This window comes from Myotis davidii, unplaced genomic scaffold (assembly GCF_000327345.1).
Source record: "Myotis davidii unplaced genomic scaffold, ASM32734v1 scaffold49, whole genome shotgun sequence".
Lineage (NCBI taxonomy): Eukaryota > Metazoa > Chordata > Mammalia > Chiroptera > Vespertilionidae > Myotis > Myotis davidii.
Genome location: NW_006300375.1, coordinates 6,669,831 through 6,680,166, shown reverse-complemented (window position 1 = coordinate 6,680,166; position 10,336 = coordinate 6,669,831).

Below are 10,336 nucleotides of genomic sequence, written 5' to 3'. Positions count from 1 at the left end.
ACTGAAGCAAGCAAGCCTCATGTTAGTTTCAAGCTGCCTGGCTGCCGGCCGCCATCTTGGCTGGCAGTTAATTTGCATATCTCGCTGATTAGCCAATGGGAAGGGTAGCGGTCATACGCCAATTACCATGTTTCTCTTTTATTAGATAGGATTGATAATTATAAAGGACCAGCTTTTGACTTCATTTATTTTTACCACTTTGAAATCTGTTTTAAATTTTATTAATTGTTAATTATAATTTGTCTGTGACTATTTCTTTGGCCCATGGTTTAGTTAAATATCTGCAGATTTTAAATTTTCAAATAATTTGAAATTTTTAGATACATTTTTGTTATTGGTTTGCAGTTTAACTTTTTATTGTTGAGGAGTTTACCTTGTATGATTTAAATTATTTTAAATTTGTTTTTAAAAAAAGTGTTCTATGGCTCAGAATATGCTGTATCTTGGTGAATGCCCCATGTGCATCCGAAAGTGTAATTTTCCGTTGCTGGTTCTTTTATAGATATCATGTAAATAGATAGGATGATACATTTTTAGAACATGTTTTGAAAGATAAGGTAAAGATAGACAGTGTAAGAGTTAGTGGTGCCTATAGTTAAAAAAAAATTGTCCAGGAGCAGTATGGAAACATCTATCCTAACCACATTGATAGCACAGTGGCTTTGATCTGAAGGTCTTAGAAGTGAGTTTTTGAGGCCAAGTAGAAGCAGGTTGAGGAAAAGACAGTAAGTATGTATCTTCAGTGACCCACATTCTCCATGAGTATGTTCCAAACATTCACATAGCAGTTTTGCTGCAGTTGTTTTGACATAGACCTAAAAATAAGCCTGTAGCATTTCAGACTTGTTCACTCAGTCTTCACCCCCGTTTACTGTAGATCAGGGATTACATAGAGTTCAGGGGAGGGGAGATCCTAAGAGGCATACTTATTCCAATATAATTCAGATATAATGTCAATCATGTATAACATAGCATATGTCAAAATAAATCTGCATTTACTTAGGATTTTATTTATGTTTTTAAGAGTACATTAACATCTTCTGTGGAAAATGTGCTTTTTAATATACCTAATTTGTGGTAATGTTTGTTTTTGACCAATTTATAGATACCCAAGCCCTCCTACAGCAACCCTGGGGAGAGATGTGAAGGTGAAGTTATCTCCCCCACCACCTTAGGAATGGATTTTTCAAAGAGTTTAAGAAAAATCAGTGCCACATATTAAAAAATTATTTCATCCTTTTCCTTTAAACTCTAACAACAGATTTACACAAGTTTGCTAAGCCAATTTGCCATTTTGTTTTAACGTATATATTCTTTTTCTTAGAGAACTCTCAGGTACAAAGGGAAAAAGTATAACATTTTAGCAGTGTTGTTTTCACACCTTTTGGAGAGCAATCACATTCCGTAATCCATAAAAGAGTATATTTATATTTTGTTAAAATACAATTCAGTCTGCAACAGGCTCTTTAAAGGAATAGATATAAAGGGGCTTTTTCTATCCCTGATGATGCTTTTGCAGAAGCATTTGTTCAATCCAGTTTTATGGTTTTTTTTTTCTTTTAAATTATGTAATATTTTAGGAAGAACCATTGCTACTAGACCAAGCAAATTTCTCCTGAGAAACTAGAAATCTCATGTTGTCTGCTTTCCCATAGGCAACGTGTGCTAAGGACATGCTGCTGGGCCCAGTGTAGTTCTGGTCTTCAGTAAGAGAACTCTTGGGAACCCAGGAGCTTTGAGCATCACTTGTAGAACTAGTAGCTTGCAGAAGAAGCTGGATGCTCTCCTTTGAAGGTCTTGCCCCCAGCTCTCATATACCGGCCTATGTTACAGACAGTGTTTCTATATCCATGAAAAATGTCGCCAATGATATTCCTGGAATTGAAACCCAGAAGACAAGACAAAACTCCCACTTCTAGGGGTGTGAGATGTTAAAATCTGCCGCCCTACTTATCTAGGCTTGTGGACACATTGTGACTAAGGAAGATTCTTTCATAAGAAAACAGATAAAGCCTTCTCACCAAGCCCGGGATGTGAATATAAGCACCTTATTTTAATGGCCTGCATTCTCACATGTCTGATTAACAGGAAGTTTGAGATGCCCTTGTTGATATCATTCCCTCATTTATGCATCTCAGCATTTGCAGTGCCCAAGCCAGAAGGGGGTGTCCATCCCCATAGCGGCTAGCCACTAGCCCCTTCCCTACTGGCAATCCCTGAGGGCTTGCCCTGCCCATCTGATGGGCCATTACTAAAATGCAGTCTCATTCACAGCCTGGCATTCTGAAGGAAGGCAACCCTACTCCTTTATTATTAAATATGTAGCTGTTCTCCATCCTGCTCTTTAACTGTGGCAACTCTTAGCACTCAGTTCTCCCAATTCACAAACACAATCCATTTTCCAGGCAAGGCACCAGCAAGCTACTTGAGTGCTTGGCCAGAGCAAGTTAACGAAGAGACACAAATCTCCCAACCCCTCCTCTACAGAAGTCCTCTTGGGGGATAAGCAGTTTTTGCCCCCCACCCCCCTGAAACCTCTATAATCTAAAGGAACTGATTTTGGTCCTTTTCCTTAGACCATGGGGCTATTTGTCTGCCCTTTTTTGGGGGGTGGGGTGAAAGGCAATTAGTGACATTGGGATTTTTCAGGATTCCTCAAGTGATGTCAAGATGCATATACCTAGATTAGCAAAGGAATGAAAAGAAGAGTAACTTTTAGTCTCTATCTTTGCTAGGATGCTCTTCCTCTAAACATAGAATGCCTTCACCCCTCCTCCTCCTATGACAAGTCTCTCCTCCTCCCCCTCCTCCTCCTCCTCCTCCTCCTTCTTTCTCTCTCTCTCTCTCTCTCTCTCTCACACACACACACACACACACACACACACACACAGGAGGCAATGCTGGAAAAATCAAGCAAAAATGAAATTTCTGTTAGTGCCTGGGTAAAGCCTTAACCATACTTGGGGTAAGAATTGGGGGCCACATTAGTTAGGAAGAGAGGGATTTCTAAGTTCTAATTTTTCCCATATGTAAAGTGAGATTCTAATAATTCAGAACTCATATAATTTTTGTGATGAATAAGGTAAATAATCCACAGTAAGAGGGTTCTCAAACCAGAGTAAAAATTAATATAGCCATAATTTAGCCCTATTATTCCTATTATTTATCCCTCCTTTTATTCACAATATGTTTTACCTTTGTACAGATATGGTATTCTCATTTCCATTTGAAGCTTTCGCTGTATTGTGTACCCTAACCAGGGATTCTGTCTCCTTTCTGCTCAGACCTAACCATTCCAAAGGCTCTTGTTCTGCAGACCTCTTCACTGAAATAATCCTCATTGCTTCTGTTTCCCTTTATTTTTTCATAGATATCAAATATTAGGCTTTTATTAGTTTCAGGGGGTTTATTGGTTGTTGTTGATCCAGTTGAATCATCTACATAGACCAGTGATGGCGAACCTTTTGAGCTCAGCGTGTCAGCATTTTGAAAAACCCTAACTTAACTCTGGTGCCGTGTCACATATAGAAATTTTTTGATATTTGCAACCATAGGAAAACAAAGACTTATATTTTTAATATTTATTTTATCTATTTAAATGCCATTTAACAAAGAAAAAAAATGAGTTCGCATGTCACCTCTGACACGCGTGTCATAGGTTCGCCATCACTGACATAGACTGTCAGGTCATCTATGAAAAAACAAACAAACGGGGCTCCAAGAAGGGAAGCTGCAAGGTTTTCTAAGGTTCAGGTCTGTAAGCCATTTAATACTGCAGCCTCATTCTCTTAGCCTGAGGACCAATGGTGATTAAAGGTGGGGAGGTGGGTGGGGGAGATGCCTGCTTTGATGGGAAGGATGGGATGGAGCCCTGGTTCTGCTACCCTTTAAAACAATCGGCTTCTAAGGGCTGGGAGGAGGAGTGTAAAGAGGGGAAAGGGTAATGGGAGATATCTGTAATACTATCTACAATAAAAACATATTTATAAATAAATAAATAAATAAATAAAACAATTGGTTTCAATAACATGGATGGTCTTATTATTACACCCAAATATCTTACAAGTTCTCTAAGAGTAAAAGCCATAGTTTGAGTGCTTCTCAAATAGAAACAATGTACTGTAATATTGGGAGCTTTTTATTTTTATTTTATTTGTTAATCCTCACTCAAGGATATTTTTCTATTGATTTTTTTTTTTGAAAGAGTGGAAGGGTTGGGGAGAGACAAAGAGAAAGAAACATCAGTGTGAGAGGGACAAATCGATTGGTTGCCTCCCACACATGCCAGGGATCGAGTCTGCAATCAAGGTATGAGCCCTTGACTGGAATCAAACCCGGGACCCTTCAGTCTGAGGGCCGAAGCTCTATCCACTGAGCCAAACCGACTAGGGCATGGGGACTTTAAAAAAATGAAATTATTAAACAATCACCTATTGATAATATATATTTTGACAGGTACAATTGCAATCTCCTATTAGTGGTAGAATCCTTTATTTTTTGTATAATCTTGTTCCTATACTGATAGGAACAATCTTTTTATTGAGCTTTTATTTTATTTTTATAATCTGAATGTAGCAAAGCAATAAATGTAACTTTTCACTTAAAACTATCATTAAAGTTGTGGTTACCGTCTATTGCTCAGCAATTGTTTTCCTTATCAAAATTCTTCCTGGTTGATTTACTTCTTAAGTTTTTCCATTAAATGGTGTAAATTTTAGGAGAGTATTTTTTTTCTTATATTCCTTCAGAATACTAGATTCATGCATAGTCTCTTTGATATTCAAATGATCCTCACCGGTTTGGGTATTTTATAACTTTTACTTCAGAAGCCTTTGTGGCCTTTCATTGAATTATTCTGGTTTATTTTATTTCCAGTAATTCATAAGCCATCTGTTCTTTTTTTAAAATCCCTTATCTGTAAATGTTTCTCATTACAATGCTCATTTCAGTTTTAGGCAAAGTTCAATCATAATATATCCCACAGAATGGTAAGTTTAAAGTCTATAATAATAAAAATATTTATATTCTTTATATAACAGTTATATCAGAAACTATTTTCTTTATTAAGTAGATAAAAGTGTGTTTTCATATAAAAAGCTGTTTAGTATGTATGTAGCATGTATATGTTATGTACTAAAATTCAATCAGGCATTCTGGGAGCAACAAATGGTGTCCAATATTGCCTCAGCTCAATATATTCTGTGGTATTGCCTCCCGAACCCTGTCACTTTCCAAGACCTCAGAAGTATTTCAAGCAGTTTATCCAAAATAACACTTATAAGGAAAAGGGGGAGAGTCCTATTTATTGAACATCTATGCATCAGATATTTAATAAACAGTATCTTTTTTGTATTTTTTTAACTTTATTTTTATTGTTGACACTTTTACAGATGCCCCCATTTCTCCCCACCTTGCCTACCTCCACCCAATCCCTCTGGCCTTGACCACACTGCTATGTGTGTCTGTGGGATATGTATGTATGTTCTTTGGCTAATCTCTTCACCTGCTTTCATCCACTCTCCCTTTCCCCCTTTTCCCCCTGACAGCTGTCAGTCTGTTCCATGTGTCTACACTTCTGTAATAACAGTGTCTTATTTACTCTCTCAGCAAAGGTTGGGGGTAGATATTCTTTATCTAGATTTAGAACAAGAAAACAGGCTGAGGGGGCTCCATATCTGTTTAAGATCCCAAAGTAGTAGGTAGTCAAACCAGTACTGATTATAGTTCTGCCTATACCTGTAGACCCTCCCCTCCCCTCTCCTCCTGTCATCTGCTTCGCTTCTTTTGTTTTCTATGCCAATAAGACTTTTTTTTCTTTAAAACATTTGATGTTTGGGCTATGAACTTCTTCAAAACTGTCAGAATAGGACATCTCCCTGTCTTATCCCCCAGGCTGGGTAGGAACCTCATCTCCATGTTTCTATGTCCAGAGCACATGGGCAAGACTGTGACTCCCAAAGGACAAGCATCACATCTTCCTCGTCCGCACATCTCTAGGGTCTGTAAGTAGATGCTCAGTAAAGGTTTGAGAAGAACAAAGAAACGGAGGGATCAGTTTATTTTTTTGGCTTTGAGGAGTTTGGTTATTTTCACCCATATTGGCTCTGTTAGGTTTGAATAAGGAGAAATAAGGACTTATCCTCAAGGGCGTCCTCCTCCTGTGTGAGAAAGTGACCATTAAATAATCCTGTATCGCAAGCGACATCCTATCTTGTTAAAGCTCAGTAACTTTCCATTCCCCCAGTAACTTCCTGTCCCCACCCCAACCAGCCCAGGACCACCCCTGCTAAAAGCCCACGTAAAAAGCCCACCTGAAACCCTGTAAAAGTCTCCACCTTGGACTGTTGGGGCAGACACCGTTTCAGATCTCTGCCCATCTGCTGGCTGATGCCCTGAATAAATTTCTTTTACTTTCTTAGGGCTCCTGCATTCCTCCTTTTGTGACCCTGACAGGCTTTTCCCCCATTTCCCCTTTCTCCTCCTACTGGCAACATACCCTCCCATGTGGTCAGAGAGAACTCCGATCTTTGGTCACTTGAAATAGATACAAACAATACTCACATGTGTATACATATCTGAAACACACCAGCTCAGGGAGCAACAGCTAAACAGACCCCACGGATTAAACCTGGGCCCCACCAGGCAACTTGCTCTGTGACTTCGATGTAATAGGCTATTGAATTTCAGTTTTTTTCATCTAAAATGATGGGCAGGCTTTTTGCTGTTTAATTTCCTTAGGAATCCTAAGTGCCTAGAACAAAATGGGTGCTCAGTACTTACGGGTGAATAATGCAGGCCACTTAGTTCTCTTTTTTTGGTTGCCGTGGTTTTAAATAGGCTGCTAAATGTGAAGTGTTTCAAGAGAGCAGGCAAAGTAAGAGCTCAATAAACATTAGCCATTGTTATTATGTAAGTTCAACTCTTCACACAAATACTTTCTCTAGCTACAATTTATTATGCTGTTGGCTTTCTCAAAAGTTTTTATGTAAATGTCTGTTTTGAATATAATGTCCTTACTGCTATTCGTTGTTATAAATTTATGAGGTGAGGACGTTGCTTTCCATATCAACATATATGCTTCCTTTGATAAGTCAATGGAAATTGCAATATCCACCCTCTTTTCTATTTCTCTTGGAAACCAGGAAGCTCAAAATGAAATTTAATGCTTGTACTGCTTCAGACATGTAATGTTGGTAAAATTCTCAGTCCTATCTGGGCTATTTTTAAAAATATAAATTTTCCCTGATGTCCTATATTCTATAATATTTCCTATAATATTATGTCCTGAATATTGACTAATATTGTTCCATACTTTTTTTAGGAAAACATTTATTATTTTTAATTAATATAAAATGTATACCAAAAAGCAGTTTGCCTATAACCACATTATGTTTTCCAAGTAATTTAATATTTTCACTGTAATTATCAAAAAATATTAATTGGCAAATCTAGTAGAAAATATAATAAATTGGCCCTAGGATTTTTATTATTGGATAATTAGATATTTTATTATAAAGAGGCTTACAAATGTAATTTTATAAGCATATAAATGGCATGCTTGTTATCGTAATCATGATGTTTATATTTTTCAAGTGTAATATTTTAGAGCAAAACCAAGGGTATTCAAATACAAAAAAAAGAAAACAAATGCAAAATAATTATGCTTATTTTTAATGATGTAGCTTAGAAATAGCACCACTTACACTGTTGAAAAATTGCATATATGACTTAGTAAGAAATAACTCCATAATATTCAATAGGACACACTAGGCTCCATTAGGATAATTTATATTAGGAAGTTACAAATTAATGCATATGTGTTTTTTAAGTAAGTCCTCACTGCCATCCATACATTCTGTGACTTTAAGCCAAACAAGGGGAAACGAAACCAATTTTATCACAGGCTAATTGATAAAATATGTAAATGTTCCTAAGACCTCTCATCAATGTTATATCATGAAACAATGTTGAACAAAATAATGTTCTTCAAGTACCTGCTAAATATGTGTTTTCAAAGACAGCAATCGTTGGATAAAAGGGTTTTTAAAAATATCTAATCAATTCAATTCATGCTTTGATGTCTTTTGGTATCATCAGTATTCCTTGACTTCTATACCACATTCTTTTGTGTATTTGCTGCAGGCTTTTCTCTTGTGTGTGCTGGCTTATATAAAGTATCTGAAAATTATAACACCCTGTTTTAAGCTGATAACAGCGTAACTTCAGTAGGATTCTTAAACTTTACAGTAGTTTGTTATGTCATCCCATTCTCTCCTGCCCTGAAATGTTTCTATTGAAAAATCCTGCCCAAGGACAGCTGTAGGATGAACTGCAAGGTTGTCTGGACTCTCTGGTCAGGCACACTAGTCATGACTGGGTATGTGGTTATCAGGGAAATGATAGCTTGAGAAAAAGAATTTTAGCATGGGAGGGTGAGTGATTTATAGTGGCATCACTATATTCCGTAGAAGATGGAGGTTTGAATTAGCTTCCCTGCCCTGGCAGGGCAGCAGGATGGGACCCGGTAGGGTTCATTGTTTGGCACCCGAATCAGGCCAGAGTATGCATTGGATTCCCTGGTCAAGCAAGGCCACCAGGTGTGCTCTGCTGACAGGGAAAGCCACTGGCTCCGTTTTCTGTTCAGGTGCCACTGTAAGCAGGGCTATTGCTGGGCCATGCAACTTCCCTTGTGCTCTGGTTGGCTTCCTGCATGGGCAGGCTGGAGGCTGGAGCCAGCAATTCATGGGGCGATGAATTAATTTCCCTGCCCAGGTGCAATGGGAGCAGCAGCTCTAAAGCCAATAAAGCTCTTTGTCGTCTTAACTCAATCTGACCTGCGCCCCAAGTTCCCTGGCTGAACATGTCCCCTGGCTTTGTTCTGTACACTGTCGGCTCTGCCTCTCCTTCCCTCAGCGAGTGTGCTGGACCACACAGCTGCCCCTCGTTCTTGCCCGCCCTTCTGGGCAGATGGGGCTGAGAGCCACTGGGTGGGAGCGCACCTCAGCCTTTGCTGTGAATTAATCCCTGCGCCCATGCATAGTAGGGGACACTCCACGCTCAGCTTGCTCTGGGGCTGATCAGCGCCGCCTGTGTCTCAGCTGAAGCATTACTGGCCACACAGCCCCTGCCAGCGCCTCTGGCCAGATGTGCCCGGGCGACACTCCACAGTGGGTGACCCAGCTCCTAGCCTGGGCCTGGGCCTGGGCCTGGGCCAGCCAGGCTGTAGGGCTGGCAAAAATGTCTTGCTTGAGAATTCAAATCAGGCAGATCTGCATCCTGCTGAGTTCCCTGGTCAGAGCTGACCACAGGCTTAGTTCTGCAGATGAGCAAAGCCTCCTGCGAGGATGACTGCATTGGCACTGAAGCTATAAACTGGGGCTGCCAGGTGCATGTTGCAAACCCCTCCTTTCTTCATTCATGACCAGATTCCCAGTGGTTGAACCCCACAGATTCCCCTGCCCTCCTTGTGGTGCAAGATCAGAATAGGGCCTTCCACAAAGCAACCCACCATGCTGCGGGGAAGGACTGGTTGTCCTCCCTGGGTCCTCTTTCCCATTGGAGGACCAGGAAGCTCAGGGGAGACCTCTTTGCCTGGTGCTGTGCTGGCCTGAGGGAGGGGCCGGGTGGGGTCAGGCTTAGGAGCTCCTCTTACCCCTCGCAGGCTGTCTGGCTTGGTCTCTATTGTGCAGGAGGGTGATTTAGCCTCACCCCCACCTCTCGCCCCGTGCTCTAGTGGTATGTTGTGAGGGGACCAAATTCAGAAACGACTTATGTTGCCATCCTGGTGGCATCACTTTCCCAATTTAATTCAAATGTTATAAAAAACATTAGCACACACTCAGTTATTGTTCTTCCTTTTAACTACGGACAATTAATTTGAAAAGTTTTAAAACAGATTAATTAAATACTGAAACTAAATGGACAGGTAAAGTAGGTGAAATAATTTGAAGTTGTATCCTAATACTCATAATAATTAACTTGTCTTCAGATTGTGAATTATCTTTTTATGAAGCCTTTCCAATGCTCATAAAAGCTATGTCAACTTGGTATTTTGATTATTATGTCAACTTTTCAACATTTTCTTTTCTTCAGGTATATTAAGGTCTTCCATCCTTCCTTCCTCTCTTTCTTCCCTCAATCATTTTCCCTTTTCTCCCCCCCACACTTTTTTTGTCTTGGTCAATCTCTCTTTCTGCTCTTACTTCTCTCCTCGTTTAACTGTGTTCCCAAATAAAGCATTAACATTAACTCATATAAGTTGCTGAGATTTTTCTAGTTTAAACCTTTATACTTATTTATATTCCAAATTTTCCCCTGCCATCACACTCAAGCCTAA